Source organism: Arachis hypogaea, chromosome 11, assembly GCF_003086295.3.
Source record: "Arachis hypogaea cultivar Tifrunner chromosome 11, arahy.Tifrunner.gnm2.J5K5, whole genome shotgun sequence".
Taxonomy (NCBI): Eukaryota; Viridiplantae; Streptophyta; class Magnoliopsida; order Fabales; family Fabaceae; genus Arachis; species Arachis hypogaea.
The window spans coordinates 81,323,469-81,341,019 of record NC_092046.1 but is presented as its reverse complement, the minus strand read 5'-3'; the positions used below and the strand labels follow the sequence as shown (position 1 = coordinate 81,341,019).

Genomic DNA, 17,551 nt, shown 5'->3' with positions numbered 1-17,551 from the left:
AGAGATAAAGTTGTATAAGCTGTTTTAACTCAAAAATCTATTATGACTGTATGTAACTAGTCGGCCTAAACTCTGCGGGCTGTGGCTAGTATTTTTATGACTATTATGGTCATATATCTATATATGCCTTGTTATATTGTATCTATATCTTGTGCCTTTAGGCTTGTAGCTTCGTGTGAATGCTTCGTGCTTTTGTAACTTCGTTTTTGAACTATAATCCTTTATCGGACTTCTCGTATTATTATTCCTTTCTATATATATGTATATTATCATATTAGCCTTAGAACTGTCGTGGCACTTAGTTATCCTTTGCTTTACGGCTAGATGTAAGGCTTAGGGCAATTAGGGTGTTACATTTAGTGGTATCAGAGCGGTTCGTCCTCGTGAGCCTGAGGGATGGACCGATTGTGCTTCATTGCACACTCTTGTGTCTTTTTCTTTCATGCTATTTAGGTTATCTGCTTAATATATGCATAGCATGCTTGTTTGTGAGTGCCTTTTTGTGATAATCGAAGCACTAGGCTTTTGATATTGAGACTGATCACCTTGATATCGACTGTTTGGTGTAGACAGGAACGCTAATGGCTACTCGCGGACGAGGTCATACGGGTACACGGGGAGAAACTGAGAATGATCGACCGGCTGATAACCATGTCGAGTTCAGGGCGACAATGACCAATTTGGCAAATACTATGCAAGCTAACGCTGCTGTAACTATGCATGCCATGGAAAGGATGGGTCAACCGACTGGGAATGGTAATGGAAATGGAAATAGAAATGGAGAAGGAGACGGTAATAACTTGGGAGGTTCTCCAACGACTTTAGCTTCGTTTCTCAAGGTTCACCCACCAACTTTTTGAGGAAGGACAAACTCCACTAAAGCAGACAATATGTTCCAAGCCATGGAGCGTACACTACAGACTTAGCATGTCCTGGCTAACCAATACGTAGAGTTTCTGGCCTATCAATTGATGGGAGAGGCACAACATTAGTGGCAAGGGGAATGCCAGTTGCTGTGACTTCCAAATGCAGAGATTCCTTGGGACGTGTTTCAAATGTTTATAGGAAGTATTTCCCGGAGTTAGTGAGAGAAGCTAAAGAGTTAGAGCTTATGCAGTTGAAGCAAGGCTCGTTGTCTGTGGCCGATTACACTAGTTAGTTCGAGGAGCTCTGTAGGTTCTCTAGGGTGTGTCAAGGTGCCCCGGAGTCCTATGAGAGTTGGAAGTGTATAAAGTATCAAGGATGTTTAAGGGATAACATAATGACTGTTGTGGCTCCTTTGAAGATTTGGATCTTTTCCGAACTTGTGAACAAGGCGAGGATTATGGAGGAGTGTGCGAAGAAAGTGGCATTAGCAAGAGATACTTGTGGGGAAAACAACAACCATGGGCGTGAAAAGTACTTTCAACCAAGAGCTCAGAACTTCAAGAGGGGAGGACATATACCTCAAGGTCAAGGCAACTTTAGGAGACCCACTTTTGATCAATATCACCCGACAAGAGGAAGAGGTGATTGCTTTAATTGTGGATTACCTGGTCACATTGCGAGGAATTTTACTCGTGGGAGGAACCCGAATGCGGGTAGGAAAGAAACACCAAGGAAGAGTGTTCGCTGTGAATGCTAATGATGCTGCTAAGGTGGATTCTTTGATGAGAGGTAAGTGTGTAACTAGTGACAAAGCTTTAGCTACATGGTATGATGTTGTAACCTGACATTTATTCGTAACTTATTGTGGTGGGCTAAAAGCTGAGAGTATTAGGTTTAGCGTTAGGCCTATGACCCAACATACTTGTGTCGTGTGTAATGTCGCTGTTAGACTGGCAGAACTGAGGGTTTGGTTACCAAAACAGATTGACTAATCCGACCAAGTATTTTTGTGTGAAACACTGGTGATATTACAATGGAAAGTTATGGCAATGTGAGGTATGATATGAGAGAGAGAGAGAGAGAGAGAGAGAGAGAGAGAGAGAGAGAGTACCAATAATTCCTGGCGAACCAACCTATCTTTTATTTTTGTAATTTACATCAAAGTTCTTTATTCTGAGTTTCTTCTTGATAATTAATTTGAACGTTTTCTAAATCAAACCCTTGCTTGCATGTGTCCTTGCATGAAATTCGTACTCCTTGACGTAAGCCTAAACTCGTTTCGACCCAATCGAGTGTGAGGGAAATTACTGTTGAGGTAAACTATCTTTATTCATGGACTCTCGATTTTTTTTAAGTCAGCAGAGACATATTTTGATTCAATGTGCTTTATTGTTTCCCTTTTGAGGTGCACTCTAATTCTCTTTCTAATGCATTTTCTTATTTTCTACAACTTTGTCTGATCACAACATAAGGTATCTTTTCAATTTCTTACGGATACCATTCGAAATTGTTTGCTCTCTTTTGAGCTTGGTATCCTTTCAGCTAACTTGAGCTCATTTCGATATCGCATGCAATCCTTAGATGTAACCATCGATTTGTTAGTTCCTTAGGATACGAATTATGAACACAATGGACAAAACTTGTGAGCATGCGACATCACGAGGAGCTGTGAAGTTTTATTTTTGCAAATGACGTTACATATGACTAAATTGACACACAAGGATGCCCCGTTGGTACAGACGTCAAATTGTGGGGAAAATTCCTCAAAACCTTGAAAGAAAGATTAACTACAAAGCCAATGTTTGTGTTGCTGGAACCCCGTGAACCAGTTGGGATGTACGATCACTTTATTAGAAATCATGGAGTACGTTCTAATGTAACATTAGGAGGTAGTGGTTTATGCATCACGACGATTGAGGCCGTACGAAGTGAATTCTCTGACTCACGATCTAGAGCCTGCTGCATTTGTGCTTATGTTGAAGATTTGGAGCAGGAGGAAATTACCTCCATGGAGATGGATGAAATTACTAAAAGACTAAGATTTTGAGTTAAGCTACCACCTAGAGATATCCACATTTGATTTTGGTTTTTATGTGTAGATTCTAGGATGATTGATATAACATTTGGTACCTGGTAAGTTATTTAAGTGCGGAAGCAAGTAGAAAAGGAGAAAAAAAATAAGTGAAAATGAATTTAGGCTTGAATTTTTGGTCGAGTTTAACATTTGATCTTAGTTATGATAAGTAGAAATTCATTAGTTGTTTAATATATCTAAGGGAAATTGAATTGTATATATTGGTGAAATTGTAAATAAATTGAATAATTAGATGCAGAGTAAATGGTATGGTGGTATTGTGGACCTTGGAATCTTGTTGAATGAGTGAAGAAAATGGAGAATAGAATATTTTAAGTGTTGGAATGATTGAGTGTGTTATGATTGTGATTGTGTGGGTAGTATTGACATTGTGGTTAGTATATGAACTATTGTTAAACTTTGAAAGTGTTGGATGGTTGGAAATTGATGGATATTGTGCTTGGAACTATGCAAAATTGTTTAAGGCTAGAATTGGTACGGTTGCGAATAGAAATAGTAGAATGGTGACTAAAAATATTTTAGGCTTAAATGCTGGAAGAGTTTGGTGGGTTAATGTAAATAATAATTTCCCAAAAACTAAGTTTAATTGTGGCTGTAAGATTAGAATGATTTAGGATAGGTTGTAGACATGAGGGTAGGTGAATAATTTGGATTTGGATGGTAGGTGAGTGCAATTATCGTATTTGGAAGATAAGGATTGTGATAATTGATCATAATGACTTTAAGTTTAGATTGTAATAGGAAATGATTTATTTGAAAGACGGATTTGGAACATATCGAGTTGAAATGTTGATGTGGTATTGAGGGAAGCTAAGAATGAAAAGGATGAGTATAGCATAGGCTTTAATTCGGTTAAAATAGGGCGTTATAAATAAGAATGAAGGATGTAGATAGGAATTTGAATGGAGGGATGAAAAGAAGAATGGTGAGAGGTAGGTTTAAGTTGAGGGAACATTTAATGGTGATGATGGGTAAACCAAATTTTGAGGGCAAAATTTCTTATTTGGTGGGGAGAATGTAAGAACCACAATTATTTAACCACTTAATTAATTAATTTAATGGCCCAAAATAGGTTCCAAAATTTTAGAATATTAATTAGAAAAGATAAATATGATATTTGGTCTCAGAAGATTTTTCTGAGTTGGAAAATGTAATTTTCTGTGAAAAATTACGTCAAAATGCGTACTGGTAAATTAGCTGGCAGTACCAGCTTAAATCTATCCATTATTTTATGATAGCGGTAAAAACTATAGAAAAACTTAGGAAAATAATTAAAGTTGAAAACCGGGCGCTAATTCTAAAGGTTTGGCCCAAAATTAGGCCAAAAACGCTAACGGGTTGGACCAGACCCAAGTTAGGCTTAAGCCCAACATATATAAACACAGAAATGAAGGCCATTCAGCCTCATTCATCACAAAATACAACACACACCAGCTGCACAAGTGAGAAGAGAGGGAGAAGAGAGTGTTACTATTCATCCTTCACTTCCGATAGCCATAACTCGAGCTACAGAACTCCGATTCGCGTGCCGTCAGTGACTACGCGAAGATCTTTCTAAGTCCGTCAGTTCTATCTAACTTTTGTAGATAGGATTTCGAATTTCACTCTCCATTCTGCAGCCCTAAGATTTTCAAAATTTAAGGTTTTGGTTTTGAGTAGATTTTGTATTTTCAATTGATTAGGTGGTATCTAAGGTTGGGCTTTTGGTGGTTTGTGCCTCAAACACCATTGAGAAAGGTAAAAAAACTCTTTTCCCTTGTAAAATTGTGTATTTAGGAATCCTAGGTATTGGTTTGTGGCATTTGGTATGATTTTAGTTGAGTTCTTACGGTTGTTGACATTTATTTGGAGCCTTGGATTAATTGTTGGTGATTGGAAGATTGAGTTGGACTCAATTTAGTGTGTTGTGCATATTGGAAATTGGCTAAGTTATGGTTTCGATTTCCTCTATGTAATATATAATATTTCTGGACACTTAGACTAGTGGACTTTAGGATAGGATTGAATTGATTGTTCAAAATTGTTGAATTGATAATGTATTATGGCATTGATGATTATGATAAATTATGATGTTGAATTTTTATGTTGTTGTTGATTCTTGAGATTTAAGTTGGATAATGATAATTTTGAGGTGTGATAATGGATTATGATGATTGTTGATATTGATGAATGTTAAGGATGATGAATTGATGTTGAATTGTTAATTATTGAGAAGTGGAGATCTGTAAGTAGGAATTTTTGGATGAAAATGTGTATTGATAGGTTGTGGAATGAATTAGAAGGTATATGAACATAAATTAGGTACATTGGAATTGTTTTGGTTGTAGGTTAATTGGTTTTGATTGTGAATTTTAGAAGTTTGAGAACCTAGTTGACTTTTGGTAAAAATCTATATTCAGTGAACTTTGGTGGATCATAACTTGAGCCTCACTTTTTGAAATTTATTGAAATTTCTTTTAAATTGAGATTCATTTAAAGAGCTTTAAAACGATATAAAGTTTGAGGAAAATTGAGTTTTGTAGAGGAAGTTATGAACGTTTAAAGTTTGGTTTTTAAAACTGATTTCTGCAACTTTACAAGATTTTACAAGTATGGGAGTGCATGCGTATGCGGACATTTCTATACGCGGGAGTGCGTCTCTGCCAGGCCTTCTTCCGTATGCAGCACATGCATGCGTATGTGGAATGGTCCAAATTTGAAGTGTGCGTACGCACAAACCTTGTTTTGCTGAAAAATGATTTTCTTCATTTTTAAGGGTTCTTTTGCTTTCTAAACTTCTTTAAATTTCTGTTTAAGAGTACTATCTAGTAATTAGTCCGTAAGACTATTAGAGAAGAATTAGTGACTTATATAGGTAAAATTCTATATGAATTTAGAAGACAGAGACTTAGGTTTCTGGAGTATTGAGGATGGATTCGTTGAGTGAGATGGCAGAATACTGTAATGATGACTAATGTGATAAGTTGTGGAATTACGGACTGATGATGGTTATGACGAGTTTGGGACTCGAAGAGAAATGGCATATTATTGAATGTTGAAAGTGATCACTGACGGAATATTGATATATATATATATATATATATATATATTGTATTACACTGATATTGTTGAGATGATATGCGTCTGGCAGGGACGGTAGGTTAATCCCGCCTATCGAGGTCGCGGCGGTGTCGTAAGGGCATTGGTTAGTCCCGTGATGAGCGGATGTTTTATACACTTTTTGGCATCATTTTCATATAGTTTTCATTATGTTTTGTTTAAGTTTTTTTATATTTTCATAGGTTTTAGTGCAAACTTCATATTTTTAAATTCTACTTTGAGTTTATGTGTTTTGTGATGATTTCAGATATTTTCTGGCTAAAATTGAGAAGTTTTGGTAAAGTCTAATTCAGAGACAGAGAAAGGACTGCAGATGTTGTCAGATTTTGACCTCCATGCACTCAAGGGAGCATTTCTGGAGCTTCAGAAGTCCAAATGGTGTGCTCTTAACGGTTATGGAAAACTAACATACAAGGCTTTCCAGAAATATATAATAGTCCATACTTTACTCTAGAAATGAAGGCCCAAAACTGGCATTCAACGGTAGCCACCAACTCTATTCCTGGCGTCCAACATCCAAAAGGAAGCAGCTGGTGTCCAACGCCCATTCAGGAGTCCCAAGCTGGCGTCCAACCCCCTAGAGGGAGTACTAACTCGTGGCTTCACTCAAGCTCAACCTAAACACTCACCATGTGGGCCTGGAAAGTGGATTCTTGCACTACAAGACTAGTTTATCTTATTTCTGTAATCCTTAGTTATTAGATTAGTATATATAGGAGGAGATCACCCTTGTTTAGGATCTTCTTTTGTAAGCTGTGAGTTACTAACCTCCTAGGTTAAGGTTAGGAGCTCTGTTGATTCTTATGGATTGATAATATCACTATTCTATTTCAACCTATGCTTGATTCCATTCTAAGATGTGTCTTCGATCTTCATCCTAATGATTTAGGAGTGTAACTTGAACGTCATCCCTATTTTACATGGGTTCATGCGAGTCCTTGATGGGATAGTACTAAACCACAAGCTTGATTATACATCTCTTAGACAGCTAATCCACGACTTCGTTTGGGACTTCTCGAGACATCGGTTCAGCCGAGGTACAGGGTGATTAGGGCCTTTGTGGTAGAGGCTAGAATCCAAGGAGCAGCGTTCTCTGATCCGGAAGATCCGACCTTGTCTATGGTGCTTTGAGTAGGATCACTAAGGGAATATTCTGCTAGAGCTTCACTCTCATTCAGATTTGATGACCACTGACCCGACGTTTGATCTGAAGCAGAGGAGATTAATGACCGCTGACATGGCGTTAATCATTTACAGCCTTCCATGAAATGAATCATCAGAAGTTGGAGTAGATGGCGAGAAAATTTGATCCAGAAGGAAGAAGCATCTCTGAAGCCTCAACCGTTCTCTCATCACTGATTTCACATCTATCTTGTAACTTTTTATTTATTTATTCTGTTGTATGTGTTTTTCGTGACACTTATATTTTCTATCCGCCTGACTAAGATCTACAAGTTAGCCATTGCTTGTTCAAACTAACAATCCTCGAGGAATCGACCCTCACTCACCTGAGGTATTACTTGGACGACCTGATGCACTTGCCGGTATATCTGTGTGAATATTGCGGAGCCAATTTCGGGCACCAAGTTTTTGGTGCTGTTGCCGGAGATTGTTCGGATTTGACAAACTACCAGATTATCTTGTTGCTTAGATTAGGTACTTTTTACTCTTTTTTTTCGTGTCTTTTGTTTTCTTTTTCAAAAACTTTTTCAAAAATCTATCTTTTCTTTGTCTTTTGTTTGAGTCTAGTGTCAGTTCTTAAGTTTGGTGTCCCTTGTGTCTTTATCTTTTCTTTAAATTTTCGAATTGTTCTTGAGTGTTCTTCTTGGTATTCAAGTTGTTCTTGTTTCTTTTCTTGTTTTGATCTTAAAATTTTTAAGTTTGGTGTCTTTTGGTTGTTTTTCTTTAAATTTTAAATAAACTAGTATTCTTGATTTAAAAATTTTAAGTTTGGTGTCTTTTAGTTATTTTTCTCTTTCTTTATTAATTCGAAAAAATAAAAAAAATAACTTTTCTATCTTCATTCAAAATTTTCAAAAATCTTACTTATTTTTTATCTTGATTTAAAAATTTTAAGTTTAGTATTTTCTTGTTTGTAAAGTCAAATTTCAAATCTTATCTTTTTAAATCTTTTAAAATCTTTTCTTTTATTGATTCTTTCCTATCTTATCTTTCTTTTAAATTTTAAAAATCAAATCTTTTTCAAATCTTTTCAATTCTTATATTATCTTGTTGACTTTTGCTTTTCCAATTTTAAATTTCAAAATTTTTAAAATTAAATCTCCGATCTTATCTTATTTTCAAATATTTCTTAATTAGTTACTTGTTTTATCTTATTTTAATTTTAAAAGTTTGGTATCTCTTTAATACTCTCCTTTCTCTTTCCTCTTTTTCAAAACTTCTTAACTAATTCTTCTCTCTTCTATTTTGAAAACTTCTTACCTCTTTCTCTTTCTTATTTTTCAAAAATCACCTATTTAATTTTCAAATCTTTTAATTAATTTTTAAATTTAATTATTATGTTTGTATTTATTATAGTCCTTTTAAATTTTAAAAGTTATTTTATCAAAAATGATTATTATTGTTTGTATTTATTAAAAATTATTTTTAATTTTAATTTATAAATATAGATAATTAAATACTATAATTTTTTTAAAAAATATCTTTTAAAAATTAAATTTTATAAACTGTTTTTGAAATTTACCATACCAAACCTGAAGTTCTTATATATATATGTGTAGACTAATTACTTGATCTTTCATTTTTTTTCCATCCGTGTATTAATTTCAAGAATCGATTTGATAAAATTGATGCTTATTATGAGTGAAAAACCGTCAAAGCTATTGTGATAAACATGGTGATGTGGATGACCATTAATATGGTCGGCTCAGTTTTCCTATGTTGAAAGAAGCAAGTTCTTAGGACGAAATAAAATTAATGAAGTTTGAAAAGTAAAATCTTGTATGTCTATAAAAGCATGTACGGGGCAAAAGGATTACACACAACAACAATCAATAACAATATTCTCTCTCTCTTATACTCTTCTCTCTCTTTTATATACGATACTACTTATATTATATCAATATAATTATATTGGTGAACATTCATACTAGAATTTTATATTTATATTTCTCTACCTTATATTTATATCTTTCTTATTTATTTATTTTTCAACACGTTATCAGCACGAGACTCTAGTCAAATTTTAAGAAGACTCAGGTAACAAATTTTCATTATGTCGAAGCTTTCTCATCTTGAATTTAATACTCTTGATATATCTAGAAACAACTATTTATCATGGATACTAGATGCTAAAATCATCTTGATTCAATGGATCTTGGAGATACCATTAAGGCTGAAAATAATGTATCCCAAAAGGATAAAGCCAAGGCCATGATTTTTCTTCGTCGTCATCTTGACAAAAGATTGAAAAATGAATATTTCACATTAAAAGATCCTGCAGATCTGTAAAAAGACCTTGAAGAAAGGTATAATCATCAAAAAACGATGATACTTTCTCAAGCCTGATATGAATGGATGCACTTGCGTCTACAGGATTTTAAATCCATAAATGAATATAATTCAGCAATGTTTCGAATCACCTCACGAATGAAATTATGTGGGAAAAAGATAACTGATAATGATATGTTAGAGAAAACTTTTTCGACCTTCCATGCCTTGAATGTGCTCTGATAAACCCCAATTTTCTGGTTTATCTTGTGTTGAATTTGGTGGGTTTTATCAACTTTTCTCACATTTATTCAATGAAATACCATGTTTTTCTTTTATGCCTTCCAAGTGTTTGACAAAATGCTTGGTTGGACTTTAGAGTAGTTTTTGAGCATTCTTGGCTTGGAAAGAGAAATTGGGCAATCTTGAGTCATTAATACCTAATTTAGATTGGTGATCTAAAGTGATTAGTTAGTCTTGTATCCATTAACATTACTTATGGATTGGGATTAACTAGGCATATTTAACTTTCTTCTAATGTGAAGATAACCTAATAGGCTTTACCTTTTGTTAAGTATTGTGTTATGATTAATGACTAGGATAGAAAACCTAGATTCTCAATCCTTGCCATGAATGTCTCTTTTTAGTAGTTGTTATCTTTAATGTTTGATTTACTTTTATTGTCATTTTAATTTCTTGTTATTTATATTGTAGTTTCTCATATGCAAACCCCCTTGAACCTCATAACCAATAACACGTATACCTCACTGCAATTCCTTTGAGAGACGACCCGAGAACTAATACTCTTGGTATTTTTATTGGTTTGCACTTGTGACAAACAAAATTAAACTCTAATTGAGTGTTATCTGTTGGTTTGGAACTATACTTGCAACGAGGTTATTTCTCTTACCGAGAAGGAATTTCTAGACCAACGGTAATCTTCTTTCAAATTTTTGGCGCCGTTTCCGGGAAATTGCAATGGTGTTATATTATTGGCTATTGTGAATATATTTGGTGCACGAAATTGTGATCATCAATGGCGCCAACAACTTGGTACGCACAATTGTAATCTCAACTCTTTATCACAACTCCGCACAACTAACTAGCAAGTGTACTGGGTCGTCCAAGTAATAAACCTTACGTGAGTAAGGGTCGATCCCACAGAGATTGTCGGCTTGAAGCAAGCTATGGTCATCTTGTAAATCTCAGTCAGGCGGATTCAAATGGTTATGGAGAATTGATAATTAAAAGATGAATAAAACATAAAATAGGATAGAGATACTTATGTAATTCATTGGTGAGAATTTCAGATAAGCGTATGAAGATGCTTTGTTCCTTCTGAACCTATGCTTTCCTATTGCCTTCTTCCAATCATTCATACTCCTTTCCATGGCAAGCTTTATGTTGGGCATCACCGTTGTCAATGGCTACTTCCCGTCCTCTTAGTGAAAATGTTCCAAATGCGCTGTCACCGCACGGCTAATCAGCTGTTGGTTCTCGATCATGTTGGAATAGGATCCATTGATCCTTTTGCGTCTATTACACGCCAAACACTTGCGAGTTTGAAGCTCGTCACAGTCATCCCTTCTCAGATCCTACTCGGAATACCACAGACAAGGTTTAGACTTTCCGGATCTCAAGAATGACCGCCAATGATTCTAGCCTATACCACGAAGGTTCTAATCTTAGATTAGAAACCCAAGAGATACACATTCAAGCTATTGCAAGTAGAACAGAGGTGGTTGTCAGGCACGTGTTTATAGGTGAGAATGATGATGAGTGTCACGGATCATCACATTCATCAAGTTGAAGAACGAGTGTATATCTTAGAGAAGAAGTAGGCGTGAATTGAATAGAAAAACAATAGTACTTTGCATTAATTCATGAGGAGCAGCAGACCTCTGCACCTTAATCTATGGTGTGTAAAAACTCTACCGTTGAATATACATAAGAACAAAAGGTCTAGGCATGGCCGAATGGCCAGCCTCCCAAAGCGTGAACATACAAGTTCCAAGATGAAAAGTATGATCAAGTGTGTAATGCAATAGCAAAAGGTCCTATTTGTAGAAAACTAGTAGCCTACGGTTACAAAAATAAGTAATTAATGCAGAAATCTTCTTCCGGGCCCACTTGGTGTGTGCTTAGGCTGAGCATTGAAGCTTTCACATGTAGAGACTTTTCTTGGAGTTAAACGCCAGCTTTTGTGCCAGTTTGGGCGTTTAACTCCAGCTTTTATGCCAGTTCTGGCGTTTTGACGCCAGAATTTCTATGCTGACTTTGAACGCCAGTTTGGGCCATCAAATCTTGGGAAAAGTATAGACTATTATATATTGCTGGAAAGCCCAGGATGTCTACTTTTCAACGCAATTGAGGCGCGCCAATTGGACTTCTGTAGCTCCAGAAAATCCACTTCGAGTGCAGGGAGGTCAGAATCCAACAACATCTGCAGTCCTTTTTCAGCCTCTGAATCAGATTTTTGCTCAGCTCCCTCAATTTCAGCCAGAAAATAATTGAAATCACAGAAAAACACACAACCTCATAGTAAATTCCAGAAATATGATTTTTATTTAAAAACTAATAAAAACATAATAAAAATTAACTAAAATATACTAAAAACAGTGCCAAAAAGCGTATAAATTATCCGCTCATCACAACACCAAACTTAAATTGTTGCTTGCCCCAAGAAACTAAAAATCAAATAGGATAAAAAGAATAGAATATACAATGAATTCCAAAAACATCTATGAAGATCAGTCTTAATTAGATGAGCGGGGCTTTTAGCTTTTTGCTTCTAAACAGTTTTGGCATCTCACTTTATCCTTTTGAAATTCAGAATGATTGGCATCTATAGGAACTCAGAATTCAGATGGTGTTATTGATTCTCCTAGTTCAGTATGTTGATTCTTGAACACAGCTACTTTATGAGTCTTGGCCGTGACTCAAAGCATTTTGTTTTCCAGTATTACCACCGGATACATAAATGCCACAGACACATAACTGGATGAACCTTTTCAGATTGTGACTCAGTTTTGCTAGAGTCCCTAATTAGAGGTGTCCAGAGCTCTTAAGCACACTCTTTTTGCTTTTGGACCACGACTTTAACCGCTCAGTCTCAAGTTTTCACTTGACATCTTCACACCACAAGCACATGGTTAGGGACAGCTTGGCTTAGCCGCTTAGGCCAGGATTTTATTCCTGTGGGCCCTCCTATCCACTGATACTCAAAGCCTTGGATCCTTTTTTATTTCACCCTTGCCTTTTGGTTTAAAGGGCTATTGGCTTTTTCTGCTTGCTCTTTCTTTTTCTTTCTTTTTCTCTCTTTTTTTTGCCAATTTTTTTCTTCTTTTTTTTTCGCAAGCTTTTCACTGCTTTTTCTTGCTTCAAGAATCATTTTTATGATTTTTCAGATCATCAATAACATTTCTCCTTTTCCATCATTCTTTCAAGAGCTAATAATTTTAACATTCATAAACAATCAAATTCAAAAATATGCACTGTTCAAGCATTCATTCAGAAAAACAAAAGTATTGCCACCACATCAAAATAATTAAATTGTTTTAAAATTCGAAATTCATGCACTTCTTTTTCTTTTTCAATTAAAAACATTTTTCATTTAAGAAAGGTGATGGATTAATTTTCATAGCTTTAAGGCATAGACACTTAGACACTAGTGATCATGTAATAAGACACAAACATAAATAAACATAAAGCATAAAAATTCAAAAAATAGAAAATAAAGAACAAGGATATTAAAGAACGGGTCCACCTTAGTGATGGCGGCTAGTTCTTCCTCTTAAAGATCTTATGGAGTGCTTGAGCTCCTCAATGTCTCTTCCTTGCCTTTGTTGCTCCTCTCTCATGATTCTTTGATCTTCTCTAATTTCATGAAGGAGGATGGAATGCTCTTGGTGCTCCACCCTTAGTTGTCCCATATTGGAACTTAATTCTCCTAGGGAGGCGTTAATTTGCTCCCAATAATTTTGTGGAGGAAAATGCATCCCTTGAGGCATCTCAGGGATTTCATGATGAGGAATTCCTCATGCTCTTGTCCATGAGTGAGATCTCTTGTTTGCTCCATCCTTTTCTTAGTGATGGGCTTGTCCTCATCAATGAGGGTGTCTTTCTCTATGTCAATTCCAGCTGAATTGCAAAGGTGACAAATAAGATGAGGGAAGGCTAACCTTGACAAAGTAGAGGACTTGTTCGCCACCTTGTAGAGTTCTAGGGATATAACCTCATGAACTTCTACTTCCTCTCCAATCATGATGCTATGGATCATGATAGCCCGGTCTATAGTAACTTCAGACCGGTTGCTAGTGGAAATGATTGAGTGTTGGATAAACTCCAACCATCCCCTAGCCATGGGTTTGAGGTCATACCTTCTTAGTTGAACCGGATTCCCTCTTGAATCTCTTTTCCATTGAGCGCCCTCTTCACAAATGTCTATGAGGACTTGGTCCAACCTTTGATCAAAGTTGACCCTTCTAGTGTAGGGGTGTGCATCTCCTTGCATTGGCAAGTTGAATGCCAACCTTATATTTTTCAGACTGAAATCTAAGTATTTCCCCCGAACCATTGTAAGCCAATTCTTTGGATCCGGGTTCACACTTTGATCATGGTTCTTGGTGATTCATGCATTGGCATAGAACTCTTGAACCATTAAGATTCCGACTTGTTGAATGGGGTTGGTGAGAACTTCCCAACCTCTTCTTCAAATCTCATGTCAGATCTCCGGATATTCACCCTTTTTGAGCTTGAAAGGGACCTCAGGGATCACTTTCTTCTTGGCCACAACTTCATAGAAGTGGTCTTGATGCACTTTTGAGATGAATCTCTCCATCTCCCATGACTCAGAGGTGGAAGCTTTTGCCTTCTCTTTCCTCTTTCTAGAGGTTTCTCCGGCCTTAGGTGCCATAAATGGTTATGGAAAAACAAAAAGCAACGCTTAAGATGGGTTTATATAGGAGTGGGGAGAGGGTAAGTTTCGGCCATGTATGGGTGGGTTTGGGAGGTAAAGTGGTTTGAATTTGAATGGTGAGGTAGGTGGGGTTTATGATGGATGGATGTGGATTGGTGAAGGGTTTATGGAGAAGAGGGTAGGATTTGATAGGTGAGGGGTTTTTGGGAAGAGGTATTCAGTTGATTGGTGAAGGGTATTTGGGGAAGAGTATTATGAAAAGGTGTGAAGAAGAGAGAGAGTGAGTTGAGGTTGGTAGGGATCCTGTGGGGTCCACAGATCCTGAGGCGTCAAGGATTTCTCATCCCTGCACCAATTAGGCGTGTAAAACGCCCTCTACTGCCAATCCTGGCGTTAAACGCCAGGTTCCTACCCATTTTGGCGTTTAACGCCAGCTTCTTGCCCTTTTCTGGCGTTAACCGCCAGTCTGGTGCCCATTTCTGGCGTTAAACGCCCAGAATGGTGTCAGATTGGGCGTTTAACGCCCATTCTGCTGCCCTTACTGGCGTTTAAACGCCAGTAGGCTTCTCCTCCAGGGTGTGCTGTTTTTCATTCTGTTCTTCAGTTTGTTTTTGCTTTTTCAATTGTTTTTATGACTTCACATGATCATCAACCTATAGAAAACATAAAATAATAATGGAAAATAGAAATTTAAAATAGATAAGTAAAATTGGGTTGCCTCCCAACAAGCGCTTCTTTAATGTCACTAGCTTGACAGTGGGCTTTCATGGAGCCTCACAGATACTTAGAGCATGATGATGGCCTCTCAATACCAAACTTAGAGTTTGGTTGTGGCCTCCCAACACCAAACTTAGAGTTTGAATGTGGGGATTTTGTTTGACTCTGCATTAAGAGAAGCTTTTCATGCTTCCTCTCCATGGTTACAGAGGGAGATCCTTGAGCTTTAAACACAAGGGAGTCCTCATTCACTTGAAAGACCAGTTCTCCTCTGTCAACATCAATCACAGCTTTTGCTGTGGCTAGGAAGGGTATGCCAAGGATGATGGATTCATCCATACACTTCCCAGTGTCTAGGATTATGAAATCAGCAGGCATGTAGTGTGCTTCAACCTTTACCAAGACATCCTCTACAAGTCCATAAGCCTGTTTTTTTGAATTGTCTGCCATCTCTAGTGAGATTCTTGTAACTTGTACCTCAAGGATTCCTAGCTTCTCCATTACAGAGAGAGGCATGAGGTTTATGCTTGACCCTAGGTCACACAGAGCCTTCTCAAAGGTCATAGTGCCTATGGTACAAGGTATTGAGAACTTTTCAGGATCCTGTCTCTTTTGAGGTAATCTCTGCCTAGTCAAGTCATCCAGTTCTTTGGTGAGCAAGGGGGGTTCATCCTCCCAAGTCTCATCACGAAATAACTTGGCATTTAGCTTCATGAATGCTCCAAGGTACTTAGCAACTTATTCTTCAGTAACATCTTCATCCTCTTCAGAGGAAGAATACTCATCAGAGCTCATGAATAGCAAAAGTAAATTTAATGGAATCTCTATGGTCTTAGTGTGAGCCTCAGATTCCCATGGTTCCTCATTAGGAAACTCCTTGGAGGCCAGTGGACGTCCATTGAGGTCTTCCTCAGTGGAGATCACTGCCTCTTCCTCCTCTCTAGGTTCGGCCGTGAGGGCTAGGTTGATGGCCTTGCACTCTCCTTTTGGATTCTCTTCTGTATTGCTTGGGAGAGTACTAGGAGGGAGTTCAGTAACTTTCTTACTCAGCTGACCTACTTGTGCCTCCAAATTTCTAATGGAGGATCTTGTTTCAGTCATGAAACTTTGAGTGGTTTTAATTAAATCAGAGACTACAGTTTCTAAGTCAAAGTGGCTCTGCTTAGAATTCTCTGTTTGTTGCTGAGAAGATGATGGAAAAGGCTTGCTATTGCTAAACCTATTTCTTCCACCATTATTGTTGTTGAAGCCTTGTTGAGGCCTCTGTTGATCCTTCCATGAGAGGTTTGGATGATTTCTCCATGAAGGATTATAGGTGCTTCCATAGGGTTCTCCCATGTAATTCATCTCTTCCATTGTTGGGTTCTCAGGATCATAAGCTTCTTCTTTAGATGAAGCTTCTTTGGTACTGCCTGTTTCTGCTTGCATTCCAAACAAACTTTGAGAAATCATATTGACTTGTTAAGTCAATAGTTTGTTCTGAGCCAATATGGCATTCAGAGTATCAATCTCAAGAACTCTTTTCTTCTGATTTGTCCCATTATTCACAGGATTCCTTTTAGAAGTATACATGAATTGGTTATTTGCAAACATTTCAATGAGTTTCTGAGCTTCTGCAGGCATCTTCTTCAGATGAAGAGATCCTCCAGCAGAGCTGTCTAATGACATCTTGGACAGTTCAGATAGACCATCATAGAAAATACCTATGATGCTCCATTCTGAAAGCATGTCAGAAGGACACCTTCTGATCAATTGCTTGTATCTTTCCCAGGCTTCATAGAGGGATTCACCTTCCTTCTGTCTGAAGATTTGGACTTCCACTCTAAGCTTGCTCAATTTTTGAGGTGGAAAGAATTTTGCCAAGAAGGCATTGACTAGCTTTTCCCAAGAGTTCAGGCTTTCTTTAGGTTGTGAATCCAACCATGTTCGAGCTCTGTCTCTTACAGCAAAGGGAAAAAGCATAAGCTTGTAGACCTCGAGATTAACCCCATTGGTCTTGACAGTGTCACAGATTTGTAAGAATTCAGCTAAGAACTGATGAGGATCTTCCAATGGAAGTCCATGAAACTTGCAATTCTGTTGCATTAGAGAAACTAATTGAGGCTTAAGCTCAAAGATGTTTGCTCCAATGGCAGGGATTGAGATGCTTCTCCCATAGAAGTCAGGAGTAGGTGCAGTAAAGTCACCAAGCAACTTCCTTGCATTGTTGGCATTGTTGTTGTTTTCGGCTGCCATGGCTTCTTCTTGTTTGAAAAGTTCTGTTAGGTCCTCTTCAGAGAGTTGTACTTTAACTTCTCTTAGCTTTCTCTTCAAGGTCCTTTCAGGTTCAGGATCAGCTTCAACAAGAATGCCCTTGTCCTTGCTCCTGCTCATATGAAAAGAGAGAAGAAGAAAATATGGAATCC

At 37.1% G+C, this 17,551-nt stretch overlaps 1 non-coding gene across 1 annotated transcript; it reads left to right on the top strand.

Annotated features, from left to right (window-relative positions):
* Window positions 1–16,868: 16,868 nt before the first annotated feature.
* On the top strand, window positions 16,869–16,976 carry LOC112725011 (small nucleolar RNA R71). Its single transcript, XR_003164144.1, has one exon. It is a non-coding gene; the product is annotated as a small nucleolar RNA R71 (small nucleolar RNA).
* The last annotated feature ends 575 nt before the right edge of the window (window positions 16,977–17,551 follow it).